General features: G+C 33.9%; 1 protein-coding gene across 1 annotated transcript in view; it reads left to right on the top strand.

The window, feature by feature from the left end:
* Nucleotides 1–700: 700 nt before the first annotated feature.
* AGMO (alkylglycerol monooxygenase) overlaps nt 701–15223 on the top strand; it is a 381378-nt gene continuing 366855 nt past the window's right edge. Inside the window, exons 1-2 of the mRNA XM_036863969.1 lie at nt 701–797; nt 1162–1255. The gene's annotated coding sequence lies outside the window, so the exon portion shown is untranslated. The remainder of the gene's footprint in view (nt 798–1161; nt 1256–15223) is intronic.

The following is a 15223-nucleotide window of genomic DNA, read 5'->3' as shown; positions in this document are numbered from 1 at the left end:
AACTGAGGTATATTAAAACTTTTCAGAGTTTGAGCAAAAAGTGATTCAAGTTGGGCAGCAGCAAACCAGAAGTGGTTGGGAGCCCTGTGCTGACAGGAGCTTGAGGAGAGACTTATGTAGAGCAAGTTTGGAAACAAAGTAAGAAAATTATTGATTGGCTATAGCTTGAATCCTAGTTGGCTGTTTGTAATTGGTTGTCCTTAGCATTTTAATTTCATGTCCTTGAGGCATTTATTTATAGGCTTAGATTTTGGTTTGCTGACATTGGCTGCCAGGGCATTAGAGCCACCTCAGTCTAATTAATGAAACTAATTACCTTTACATGATAAATCTCTGTATTACAGCAGGATTTAGTTCATTAAGATGTGTTAAAAAAACAAGACAACAGGCCCAAAATTGAGTTGCTTATGCTAAACCCCATGTCATCAAACCAAGACTTAATTAACATTTTGGCTCTCCCAGAAATGGAACTTTCAGTCATTCAGGGATCACCTGATCAGCATTAGTTAGGTAATCTGCCGATTATGTAACAGATCTTTGCCATCCCCTAAAGGAAAGTAACTTTGTAATAACCAACCCACTTCTTTGTCAGTATAACTTTCTTGTTCCTGCTCCCTTCTGCCTATAAAGGTTTTTCATTTCGTACATGTCCTCAGAGCTCAGACTGAGATTGATTTTTGCTCAAATAAACGCTTAAATTTAATATGCCTCAGTTTATCTTTTAACGGTCCTGGAGTTGGAAGAGGGAACTGAAGAGACCCCCAGCGGCCCCAGGAGCAATGAGCCAGCAGGTGAAGGTACCTGTCGAGCCCCTTCAGTTCACTGTTTTCTTGCTGCCTTTGGAGGTGGGGAGTAAGTCCCTCTCCAATTGTAGCACTGCAGCTTTTGCATCATGAGCTTTCAGACTTTGAGCATTTCTGGGTCTGGGGTAGGGCTGGGTCTGTCTGGGTCCGGTGTGAGGTTTCAGGTGGGTAAAATTTTGCTTTAAAGCTGTACGAGTGGGTTAACTTTACCAAAGATCATCTTGAATTACCGTGGCAACAGTGGAGAACTTTTAACCTAGGTTAGCTTATCCATTTACCAGGTGCTCTAAAGAAAAAGGGGTCTCAGCCAAACATTCACCGTAAAGGATAGAGAGAAATTATCTTTCCTCCTCCACAGTTTCTGGTGACCAGGGAGAGATTTGCTGGGACACCCCACTTGCTCTAGAGCCTGTAGAACGGATGCTGGGAAAACTGACAGAAGCTGGCAAAGGGTAAGAATTTTTATCAAAGCTCTCCCAGATGTCTATTTTTGTTCCCTGGGTAAGAGAGGAAGGTAAAATTTCATATTGCCCCTTTCTTTCACATTGGCAGGAAAAAACATGTGTAAGAGTTAGATCTCTGAATTGTGACTTGTAAATTTGCTTTCAGGTACTCACTGGTTGTTGATCCATCCTCTCCAGGGACAGCTATTGCCTTCTTGTTTGGCTTCTTGTTCTGTGTCCTAAGAACTTGGCTTTCTGCCTGACTGGGGCACACAGGTTCTTGTGTGTCCAGGCAGCTTAACCGTCAGGTTGGGGGCCCCGAAAATATGGCTTAACAGAAATGTGGGTTTCACTCCATGTATGGCTAGGGTCCCACCAATTGTTGCCAGCTCTCAGGGAAATTGTCTTTCTTTCTTTTGGTTTTCCTTGGGCGTGGCTCTGGATCTTAGGAGGGTAGTATCTTCTTTACTTTCTTTGGGGATGCTTCTTACATCCGTGGGATTGTTCAGTACTTCCAGGAATATTGACTGTTTGTCGCAGCTGAAACCTGATAAGATTTTCTAAAAAAATCTCTATGGTGAGATGTTGGTGAAATTGAAAGCTGATATTCAAAGCCTGATAGGAACATTTTTTTTTTTTAGGCTTTCTTCCCTAAGCTAAAATTCTGAGGCCTTTGTGGAAGGATTTACCTCAGCATTCCAAAGATATGTTCCAAATGTAGAACATAGGAATTTTTTATTTCCACCTTAGTTGAAAATCTTCTCCCTGATATAAAGAAGCAAATTAAAGATAATGTAGTTGGATGGCTGGGTCAGCCTCTTGATATCATTCTGGTTGCAACCCAGTTCTTTGAGGAGTGGAAAAACAACTGTACTCGTTTTACAAATCCAGTCTTTACAAGAACAGAAATGCAGCTCTAGAAATAATTCAAAGGCCACCTATCCTTTTGACCAGTCCCAAACCTCCTCTATTCATCTTAAAAGGCTTGCTGATATTGCAAAAGATCTGGACTTAGAAAAAAAAAACTCTTCCTAGAGAAACTGATATCATTTCTTTGTACTTTTGAGAAGTAAATGTTCTACCCAGTCTCCTCTACGAACCCAGAGCTGTCAGATCTCTGTTTACATCTCTCTATATGTTTATGTATATCTGTGTATGTACGTTATATAGATGAGTGATTTTCTTTCTACCTCCAATGGAATTTCCAAAATTAATTTGTAAAGACCTCAATTTAACTGGCTTAAAGAAAACTAAGCATTTATATAAATCAAGCATACTCTCAAAAATATAGAAACTAACCCAAACATTTTTCAAGTTCAAGTGATCTAGGATAGTCTTCAGTAAATAAAAGCTAGTTTAAGCTTGTTGGTTTAATTAAAACAGGCATATCTTTAGAGCTATTAATAGTAAATATAACACAGGCATGTAACTTTTATTCTACCTAGGGTTACTAAAAGTCAAATAAGCTCATGTTATCTCTGTTACAGAATTTGTCAGTAAGAGAACTTAAGGTGATGATTAGCTGTTCAATGTCTCATGAAATTTTCACAAGTAATCTAAATATATTGTTAAGAACAAAAAAGTTAAATAGAAATAAGTAAGATAAAAGTTTATAAATGAGCTTTTCAACAATAATTATGCTTTACGGTATGTCTACTTAAAAATAATCTCCAAAATCTTTTAGGTAACTTGAATCCTTACAGTTATGCTGAGAAAATTAAATGATGAATATTCATTGAATATCTAGATTGTTTTGGAATAAGATAAAATACTGAAAAATTAATTACTGAACACAGGTTTATTCATTTTTGGCTTTCTTTTACCAAGGAGCTAGAGATATTTGCGTCTACTAGTAAACATGTCTGTGCCACACTGGAAAATTTACTATGAGGAGGAATACATCAATACTTCTAGAAATCAGAAATGTATTTATAAATTTGCCAATATACAGAATGCTAGCATAACAGACAGTCCACAATTGCTTACTTCTTAGTTTTCACTAGGAATTAAGGATTCTAAGGGTTAAGAATTCTAATAAATATCTGTAATTAAAACTACTTAGAGGGTGAAAAGAAACAACTGTGTATAAAAAGTAGGTAAGGAAAGTAAAGCAACTGGTTGTTCCAGAATGAGTAAAAGGAAAAAAACACAGGACAAAAACTGAATGGATGTTAGAAAGTTTAGAAGGTTTGTGGAAAAGGAATCCTGGGAAAGAGATTTTATATGTGCTCAAGCTTGCTAAGATTCAAAGGGATTTATTTAATTTTTTTTAAAATGAGGTTTAATATTAAAAGTATGCTGGTGCAAAATTAGAATTTGATTTTCTTTCTGTTGAAAGGACGAAGTTTGTTTAGATGTTGGTCTTCTCTTATAAGAAATTGTAAACAAAGATTTTGCTTTACATTTAAGTAATCTGCCTGAACAGCAAAGATTTTCCGTCTTAAAATAATTTACTGTGCTTCACATTGTCTTTATCAGGTCTTTGATTACTTAAGAAAACCCAGTCTTTTCAATATTAACAACTATACAACCTTCTGTTTTTGCCTTTAACATCTTCTACTGTCACTTTGGTTAAATAGAAAATTAAATGATATTTCATAATGATTCTGAATTCCTCTCATGTAATCTAAATTTTAATTGAAAAATTAATCTACCATGTATATTTATAGTGAGTGACTCACTAGCCAAAACCTATAATACATTTTTAGCTAACATAGGCATAAAATATGCAATGTAACAAAACTATGTAGGATAGGCAATGTTAGATTTTACCAACATTGATTAATGAGTGATTACTTTTATGATGGCATAGGACTATTCTATTACTTAGACCTTATTATGTGATTGTCTGTCTGAAGAGTTCAGTGGCTTGTTGTGTGTGTTGCTTGGCTTATAATTGAATTTTGCCATTAATTTATATTATCTGTCTTTGCTCAATGATAAATAAAAGTTTTGTTTTTTAAATATTTTTCTAGAGGTCTAGGTCAGATACAATACTCCAGGGTCCTGCTTTTACAGGTTCAGTCCTTTCCAAATGCCAGTGGATTTATCCAGTCTTCCATCTGAGGGGATGATTCAGGAGTATCTCTGCCTATGACATTATAGCAAGTAGTTGGCAGGGACTACTTGCAATAATCAGGGACTTTTAATGTCTTGGATTAGCTTTAAATGAGCTCTGCAATAGGGAACTCTCTGTGAGGAGGACATGAGTATGAGCTGAAATCTAAGATTCTGGATCAGTTGTTATAGATTGGCTCTTAGACACTTTCACCACTTTTCTGAAAATGGATACAGTTCAGTTTTTTAAAATTGCCCAAATCAACCATTTGATCTTTCTACCAAAACAAAGGTGTATACTTTTCCTTTCATGAAATGCTTTGTAAACCCCCTTCTTATTCATTCTTCATGTGTATCCAATATAGACATTCTTTTTAGATCTCTGCCACTCTCTCTTTACTATAATAAAGAAAAAAATATATTTATAAGGTATATGTTTATATCGAATACAATAAATGCATATTTTACTTTATATAATCTGTTTCTAAATGGATTAATCAATTTTCATCAATTGTTTGTTTCCTTATAAAGCCCAGAGCTGATTTAAAAACCACTGTTCTCAATGGAAAGAAGTAAAATTCCTTGGAAAGGGATTTTTAGGTAAATATGCTGAGAGAGAAAGAAATTAACATAGAATATCATGTGTTAAGATATGTAATATAAATTAGATAAAGGCTTGCAAACAATTGAACATGTAACTCATTTTTTAGTTATATAGAGTTTTCAAATATTATTAAAGCTTTCTATATAATCTGGGATTGAGACAGGAATGTCTTCTGTAAAGTTGCAAATTGAGGAGAATATGTTTCCAGCATATACTGATATTTCAGTAGCATCAAGTTCACAGTTGAATGGAAAAACTACGCTGAGATAAAAATTTTTTTAATTGACTATGAGCTTAGGAATTCTACTTCATATATGTAAAGTAATACTTCCATTTCACTTTTATAAATTCATTTTCTTTTATGCACTTAAGAGAGTTCATTACCAACGTGACAATCTGTACTTTTTCGACTTTAACCACATAGCTATTTCAGATGAACTTTAACAGGTGGCATTCACATCATGTATATTCAGGCTGCCCAGTGATGGCAAATGCAAAGAGTCAGGTCCAAACGTATAAAAAATATTGTTTTTCTAGACACTTTTCCTGTAACAGGACACATCTCCACCTGGAACAAATCCACAGATACTCCAAAGTATAGTAAATCCCCATCCAAGCTTATTAGCTCTTTCATTTCTTAAACCCACTCCTCCTGTGTTATGTCCTACTCAAGTGATACCACTACCATCCTCCTAGATGCTCAAATTTTAATTCTGAGTCTCTTCCTTTTGACTCCTTCCCTGCCCTCAAACTCAGATTGATGGTCGATAGTTCAATTAACTTCATTGTACGTCCATCCCTTACACTCCATCTTTGCTCTCATTACCTTGACCAAGACACTCATTATTATTAAAGACCTGGATGATTTTACATTCCTCCAGAAGGATTCAAGTTTGCTTCTGGCATTCTTTTGTGTAGGAACACATAATTCAATTAGGAATGAGGTTTTTTTTAGCTGTGTTTGTCTACTTGAGGCTGGTCTATTTCTAATTCTTCCTTATTCTAGTTTGTTTGAGCCTCTCTTCATTATTGGAAACAGAACTGTAATTTTTGTCCCACACTTTACACCCAATCTTAGTCCCATCACATTATTGAAAGTTTTGCTGAGCTTCTGATTTTATCATTTACTTCTTTCATCTCAGTTATTTAGCCCCTGAGCTGATGCTTAGAATCAGCAAATGGTTTAATGCAGAAAAAGTACTAAATGTCAGAATCACTAAAATTCGCTTCCTTTCTCCTCAGGACCAGGGCTTATCAAGTCGTGCCTGGATCACTCTCTAATGCCTTCAAATAGAGATGCTTAAAAAAAATTTTTTTTTGAGGTGAAGTTCACATAACATAAAATTAACCCTTTCACAGGAGATCAATCCAGTGGCATTAAGTACATTCACAATGTTGTGCAACCACTGTTTCTGTCTACTTCCAAAACATTTTATCAAGGTAAAAGAAAAACTCTATAACCATTAAGCAATTACTTCCCATTAACCCCCTCACCCTCCATCAGTTTTCTGCCTCTAAGGATTTACCTATTCTGGATATTTAATATGAATGAAATCATTCAATATGTGACCTTTTGTGTCTGGCTTCTTTCATTTAATATAATGTTTTCAAGAATCATCTATGTTGTACTATGTATTAGCACATCATTCATTTAAAAAAATTTTTTAATTGAAGTATAGTTGATTTACAGGTTTACAAGTTTCAGGTGTACGGTACATATTCTTTTACAGATTCTTTTCCCTTATAGGTTATTATATAATATTGAGTATAGTTCCCTCTTCTATACAGTAGGTCCTTGCTGGTTATCTATTTTGTACATAGTACTGTACTGTGTATATGTTAATCCCAGCTTCCTAATTTATACCCCACACACCCCCTTTCCCCTTTGGTAACCATAAAGTTGTTTTCTGTGTCTGTGAGTCCCCCTCTCTTTTGGAAATAAGTTCATTTGTGTCTTTTTTTAATTTTAAATTCCACATATTAATGATATCATATGATATTTGTCTTTCTGTGTCTGGCTTGCTTCTCTTAGTATGATAATCTCTAGGTCCATCCATGTTGCTGCCAATGGCATTATTTCATTCTTTTTTATGGCTGAGTAATATTCCATTGTATATATAGACCACATCTTCTTTATCTGTTCATCTGTCAATGGGCGTTTTAGTTGCTTCCACATCTTAGCTATTGTAAATGGTGCTGCAATGAACATTGGGGTGCATATGTCTTTTCCAATTACAGTTTTCTCCAGATATATGCCCATGAGTGGGATTGCTGGATCATATGGTAGCTCTATTGTTAGTTTTTAAAGAAACCTCCATACTGTTCTCCATAGTGGCTGCACCAATTTACATTCCCACCAACAGTGTAGGAGAGTTCCCTTCTTTCCATACCCTCTATAGCATTTATTATGTGTAGACTTTATGATAATGGTCATTCTGACCGGTGTGAGGTGATACCTCATTGCAGTTTTGATTTGCATTTCTCTAATAATTAGCGATTTTGAGCATCTTTTCAGGTGCCTCTTGGCCATCCGTATGTCTTCTTTGGAGAAATGTCTATTTAGGTCAGCATATCATTGATTTTTATGGCTGAATAATATTCTATTGTATGTTTACATCACATTTTGCTTATCTGTTTATCTGTTAATGGACACTTGAACTGTTCCCACCTTTTGGCTATTTCAGATAGTGCTGCTGTAAGCACACATATCCAAGTATTTGTTAAGTACCTGTTTTCAGTCACTTGGTGTATATACCTAAAAGTGAAATTGTTGGGTCATATGGTAATTCTTTGTGTGTGTGTGTGTTTTTTTTATAATAGTAGCCATTCTAATGGGTGTGAAGTGGTATCTCACTGTGGTTTTAATTTGCATTTCACTACTGACTAATCTTGAGCATCTTTTCATGTGCTTGTTGTACATATGTATATCAGGTTTGGAGAAATGATTATTCAATAATGCTAAGATGCCAATTCTTGCCAATGCAATCTATTTAACACAATCTCAATCAAAATCCCAGCAAGTTATATTGATTCTGAAGTTTAAATGAAAAATCAAAATACCTAGAATAACCAACATAGTACAGGAGAAGAAAAACAAAGTCAGAGAATTGACACTAACCAACTTCAAGACAATATAAAGCTGTCATAATCAAGATGTGTGGTATTGGTTAAAGAATAGAAAACTAGATCAATTGATCACAACAGACAGCCCAGAAATAGACCCACACAAATACAGTCAATTGATCTTTGACACAGGGCAAAGGCAATTCAATGGAGAAAGAATAGTCTTTTCAACAAATGGTGCTGGAACAACTGGACATCCATATACAATTTTAAAAAATGAATCTAGACATAGACCTATGCCTTTCACAAACATTAACTCAAAATAAATCATTGGCCTAAATATGAAATGCAAAAGTATAAAATTTTTAGAAGATAAGCTAAGAGAATGTCTGATGTTGGGTTTGGCAATGACTTATTCAATGGAACACCAAAAATGTACTCCATGAAATAGGTTGGTCTTTTTGAAATTAAAAACTTTTGCTCTGTGAAAGACACTAAGACAATGGAAATATAAGCCAAAGCCTGGTAGAAAATATTTGCAAAACACATATCTGATAAAGACTTTTATCCAAAACATACAAAGAAATTGTAAAATTTAACAGTAAGAAAGCAAACAACTGAATAAAAAATGGAGAAAATATATGAAAAGACCCTTAACCAACAAGATATACAGATGACAAATAAGCATATGAAAAGATGTGCAACATCATAAATCATTAGGAAATTCAAAATTAAAACAATGAGATACTACTACACACCTATTTAGACCAAGATTAGAAAAATAGTAACACCAAATTTTGGCAAGAGTGCAGAGCAACAGGAACTGTCATTTATTGCTGGTCAGAATGCAAAAGTATAACCATTTTGAAAGACATTTTGGTAATTTCTTATGAATCTAAATATAATGTTACCATATGATCCAAACACTCAAACTCCTCAGTATGTACCCAACTGAGCTGAAAACTTATGTCTACATAAAAACCTGCACATAAATGTTTACAGCAACTTTATTCATAGTTGCCAAAACTTAAGAGGTAAAAAAGGTATACTTCAATAGGTAAATGGATAAACCAACTGTGGTACATCCATACGATGAAATATTATTCAGTGATAAGAATAAATGAGCTATCAAGCCACAAAAAGAAATGAAAGGACTTTAAATTCATATTGGCAAGTTAAAGAAGTTGATCTGAAAAGGCTGTATAATGTATGATTCCAACTGTTTGACATTCTGAAAAAGACAAAACAATAGAGACAGTAAAATGAACAGTGGTTGTCAAAAGGAGGGCAGAAGGGGAGAGGTGAATAGGTGAAGAACAAGAAATGGATTTTTAGGTGTACAAAATACTAATCTGTATGATTCTGTAATAGTAATAGATCTATGACATTACACATTTTAAAGAACGCATAGAACTCTACAACACAAAATGAATTTTAATATAAATTATGGATATCAGTGGATTAAAAACTAGAAAATTAATAAAATAAAGCCAGGTATAATATTTGCATTAGCAATAATCCATATTCAAAGAATTTTATTTTCAGTTGTTTTGAATTATTTATGCATTTAATTAGGCCCTAGTTTGCAAGCTAACATTTTGCAACTTTCTCTGGTATTTATTTATTGATGTCCTACTAATCACTAATTTAATGGCTTACATCAAGTTTGATTTTCCTTTGGCATTCTGTAACTGTAAATACAATGGAAAAATTTGGGTGTCATTATTTGCTTTACATTATACTGAAGTGTCTAATTTTTCAATCATCTAACTGACTTATTCCTCATGGTCTCTTCCTCACCCCCCCACCCACTTAAATGTGGTTCTGCACTTATCTCACATTTCTTTTTCTTCTCTATCTATCCTACTTTTGTGAATTTATTTCCTAGTTCTATGCAGTTGAATGTTTATCATTGCCATATTTAAATTTCTAACTTGGATATTCAAAAATTTGCTATAAATGTCTTATTTGACCTTTCACCTCAAAACTCAACATATCTAAGACTGAATTTATCATCATTTTCCAAAATGCCCATCTTCTCATTCCCATGAAATGTGCCCTCATGCTTATAAGAACTCAGCCTTGAATAGTTGGAATAATTATTTCAAATACCCTCTTTCCCCAGAACCAGGCTTCCATTTTAATGGCTCTTTTATCCATATCTTTTATCTGATTCCCGTCATCACTACCAGGTTCTGACCACATCATATCTGAAGCCATTTCTGAAGCCTGCTAATTATCCCTCTACTCTACCTTTTAGGTCTTCCAATTCTTTTTATCAAATTCTGCAGGTTTGATTTTCTGTTAACACCATTTTCACACACTAACTTTGCTTTGGAAACGCAGGGTTCAATTGTCATAGACTGGCATTCATCGTCTTCCATAGTTTGACTCCTGGATACCTCTTCAGATTTCACTCTCACTACAGGAATACACCAGCCCTAGCGAAAAAAACAAAAAACAAAAAACACACACACAAAAAAAGCAAAACAAAACCAAAACAAACAAACAAAAAACTATTAATTTGTTCACAGAATTTGCCTCCAGGCATACATTCCCAATTAGTATATTTTATTCCCTTCTCACTCTCACCCAAATATCAACATCCTACTCATCTCCCACCTTCTCTGTTCTCACTCTTTTCAGTTTCTGTAGCTCTTATTGATTTTACTATTACATTTTACTGTAACTCATCTTTTTATGCCCTGTTTCCACAACATCATTGCAAGTTCTTGTTGGGCGAGGGGAGTTTCCTATCCCCAGCCCAGATAATGGCCATAATTTATACCCTGAGGTGCAGTGTTTCCTACAATGAATAGTAACCTTGCAGTCAGAAAAAGTCCATAAGAGAAAATACCACAGAAGACTTTTCTCTTCTGAAGGAGAGGTGGCATGTTTTGACATTTATTGATTCAAAAATGCTTACTGAGATCTTACTTTTTGTAAGAACCTGGACTGGGCTGTAGGATACCAGCAATGAAGAAAACACTAGCATTTTTATTAATTATTTTTCTAAGCATATTGCATTTTGCCTTCTTAACTTTCTAGGGCCTATACCTTTAAAAAAAAAAAGTTATCAGGCATATGCTGTATAAATATTTGCAAAGTTAAGGAGAAAAATTCTAGTACTCAAAGCAGCAAGGAAATTCTTTGAGGAAAAAACTATTTAAACTCGAGCCATATGCATCCTTTTCTATGTGGCCATACTATGCCAAGGAGACAGGCCCTTAACTCTGCTTTATACATTAGTACAATGGAGTTTTTCCAGGCGGGCCAGTGTCTATGCCAAATTTGCCTCGGTGAAATCTACAGAACAGGCTTTCCTATTTTAAGAACTCATAAGCTATGAAGACAGAAGTCATCCAAGTATCTCCATTTTCAGAGCTCATAATGGCAGTATTTCTTTCAGCTTCCTCTAACTTGCTTTGAAATAGGTTTGCATTTTGTGGTGATTCTTAAAAATAAGTAAGTTCTGTAAAAGTCATGCTCTGTTGGATCTTGGTTCATCCAACATTTCTCGGGATATTTATATTTTTATATCAACAAGAAACCTGTTATGTAATACTTGTTTGCAGCAGGAGTTATTAAAAGCATGCCCTTTAGATTTTTTTTGGAAATTAGAAATGAGTTCATTTCAAATTTTTTCAGATCGATATCTGTACTCTGCTAATTTAATAAGGATTGCAAAAAATTTAGAATGAATTAACTGGCACCCTTCTTAATGACATGGGGTGATTAAATGTCTTCACAAGGATGGTACTAGCAACCTCTTCTAATAATCGCTAGGACCATAATTATGTCAAAAATTTTTATTTCCTTTTGAGACTGTGTTTACAGTAAGAATTCTCCAGCAATACAGAACTGGGAGAAAAAGAAGAAAACTAACTCAAAGAATAAATAGAACATAAATAAACATATGGGAAGATGACAGACTTAAATAACCATATCAATAATTACATTAAATGTAAACATTCTATGTACCTCAATTGTCAGGAAGCATTTGTCAGAATGAATATAAAAGCAAGACCAAACTATATAATGACTACAGAAAATACTCTTAAATATAAAGATCCAAATAGATTAAAAGTAACAAAAAAAAAAAGAGATGTCCAATGCTAGCACTAACCAAAAGAAAGCTGAAAGGGCAGTATTATTATTATTAGACAAACTAGATTTCAGAGAAAAAATATAAATACTGCTAAAGAAGTGTATTTCAAAAAAAAGTGTATTTCATAATGATAAGAAGCCTACTGATTAAGATGATATAGCAATCCTAAATATTTACCACCTAATAACAGAGCTCTAAAATACATGAGGAAAAAGCTTATAAATCTAGAAGGAAAATAAAGAAATCCAAAATTATAGTCAATTTTAATACCACCCTCTCAAAAATAAATTGAACAAGTAGAAATCTGTAAGGACATAAAAACTTAAACACTAACAACTTGGTGTATTTGATATTTATATAACACTTCAGACAACAGCAAACTATACATTTTTTTCCCCAGTGCATAAGAAACATTAAGATAAACCATCTTCTGGTCCATAAAACAAGGCTCAATAAATGTGAAAAGTTTCAAGACTTAAAAAATACATCCTTTAAACACAAAATGAAACTAAATTAGAAATCAATATCAGAAAGATCTCTAGAAACATTGAAATATTTGCAACATATATAACACACAGCAATAACCATATATAAAAGAGTAAATCATAAAGGGAATTAAAAATATGGAAAACTAAATAAAAACAAAAAATAACATACCAAAGCTTATCATATTCTCAGATGACATTTTAATATGTATATAGAATATCTGTATCTACAAGATACCTACTAGAACTAATTAGTGAGTTTAGCAATTTGTAATATGTAAAATATAAGATTAATTGTACTTCCATATACTAGTAAGGAACAATTAGAAATTGAAAGTAAAGGATGAATACCATTTACAATAGCATCAAAAATTATGAGATAGGGATAAATATGACAAAATTTGGTCAACTATATACAGAAAGCTATAATACACAGTGAGAGAAAAAGAACTCCTAAGTAAGTGGAAAGATGTTTCAAATTCATTGATCAGAAGACTCAAGATGGTTAAGATGGTAATTCTATCCAAATTGATCTATAGAGTCCATGTAATGCCAATTAAAATCCTATCAATTTTTTGTTAGAAATTGACTACAAATTCTAAAATTCATATTGAAATTCAAATGACCTAGAATAGTCAAAATAGGTTTGAATAGGAAGAACAAAGTTTGAGAACTAATACTACTAATAAGTGATTTCAATACTTATTACAAAGCTCCAATAATCAAGAAAATGTACTGATGTAAAGATAGATAAGTACATTAATGGAACAGAATACAGGGTCCGGAAATAGGTCTGCACATAATGGACAACTGGTTTTCAACAAAGAAACAGAACAGTTCAGTGGAGAGAATATGGTCTTTTCAATACATGTTGCTGGGACAATTGGCTATCCAAATGCAAAAAAAAAAAAGTTATGAATTCTGGTCCATACCTTGCACCATATACAAAAATTAACTGAAAACATTTCATATACCTAATATAAAACCTAAAACTATAAATCTTGTAGAATACAGGAGAAAACATTTTTCTCCTGTATTCTACATTTCTTGTACAATACAGGAGAAAACCCATGTTTTCATGGGTTAGACAAAGATTTTTCAGGTATAAAACAAAAACACAATACATAAAATAAAAACTTAAGTTGGACTTCATCAAAACACTGTCCAGAGACAGTGTTAAGAGAATGGAGACAAGCCTAAGGCTGATAGAAAATAAATTCAAATCATAACTAATAAAGGACTTATATCAAAATATATAAAGAATGCTCAAAACTCAATAAAAAGCAAAACAAAAGCAACAATGAAAAACACAACTCAATGAAAAGATGGGTGAAAGATTTGGACAGACAGTTCACCAAAGGAGTTATAGAGCTGGCAAATAAGCACATGAAAAGATACTCAACATTAATATTCATCACCTATTTGAAAAGCTACGGTTAAAAGGATTGACTATGCTGAGTATTGCAAAGGATAGGAACTGGAACTCTAATACTCTCACTCTTGGTAGAATTGTAAAATTTTATGACAGCTTTGGACAGCAGTTTGGCAGTTCTTAAAACATTAAACATACACTTACCCTATGATCCAGCCATTCCACTTCTAGGTATTTCCCCAAGAGAAATTAAAGCATTTGGTCATACAAAGATGTGTATGTGAATGTTCACAGCAGTCTTATTAGTTACAGTAAAAAACTGGAAAGAACTTAATGTTCATTAACAGATGAATGAATAAACAAATTATGGTAAGTCCATGTAATGGACACTATTCAACAATAAAAATGAATAAACTATTGATATACAGAAGTTGCATGACTCACAAATGCTGGGTGAAAGAAGCCAGCAGAAAAGAAATATAGTACCTACAATATTATTCCATTCAAGGAACATTTTAAAAATGTAAACTAATTTGTAGTGACAGAAAGTAGTTCTGTGATTGGCTGGGCCTGGGGATAGAATTAGGGGGTGGTTTATGGGGACAGAAGTAGAAGGATATACTGATCTTCCTTCATTTACGATGGGGTTACATCCTGATAAACCCATCATAAGTTGAAAATGTTATAAGTTGAAATGCATTTAATACACCTAACCTACAGAACATCATAGCTTAGGCTAGGCTGCCTTCAACATGCTCAGAACATTTACATTAACCTACAGTGAGACAAAATCATTTAACACAAAGCCTATTTTATAATAAAGTATAGAATATCTCATGTAATTTATTGAATACTATATCGAAAGAGAAAAACAAATTGTTGCCTGGATACAGAATGGTTGAAAGTGTATAGGTTGTTTACTCTTGTGATCAAGTGGTTCATTGGGAGTATCATACCACATATTACTACTGAACCAAACTTGGGTCTGCTCGTCCACACACAGTAAATCCAATTTACTGACACCAGGTTGTGGTAGAGGAAAGTACAGCGTTTATTGCAGGGCGCCAAGCAAGGTTAACAGGCAGCTCATGCTCAGAAGACCCAAACTCCCTGATGGCTTTCAGGGAAGGGGTTTTAAAGGCAGTGTGAGGGAAGGGGCCACATGGGGCATGATAAGCTCATGCTCAGTTCTCGGATTGGTTGGCATCAAGGTGAAGTTTCAAGCATCATCAGCCTTCTGGTTTCAACCAGTCTAGGGTCTATGTTCTTGCAGTCAGCAGTTTTCAGT

The sequence above is a fragment of the Balaenoptera musculus genome, chromosome 9 (genome assembly GCF_009873245.2).
Source record: "Balaenoptera musculus isolate JJ_BM4_2016_0621 chromosome 9, mBalMus1.pri.v3, whole genome shotgun sequence".
Lineage (NCBI taxonomy): Eukaryota > Metazoa > Chordata > Mammalia > Artiodactyla > Balaenopteridae > Balaenoptera > Balaenoptera musculus.
Note: the sequence above shows the minus strand (reverse complement) of the source record. Positions and strands in the feature narration are given on the sequence as shown.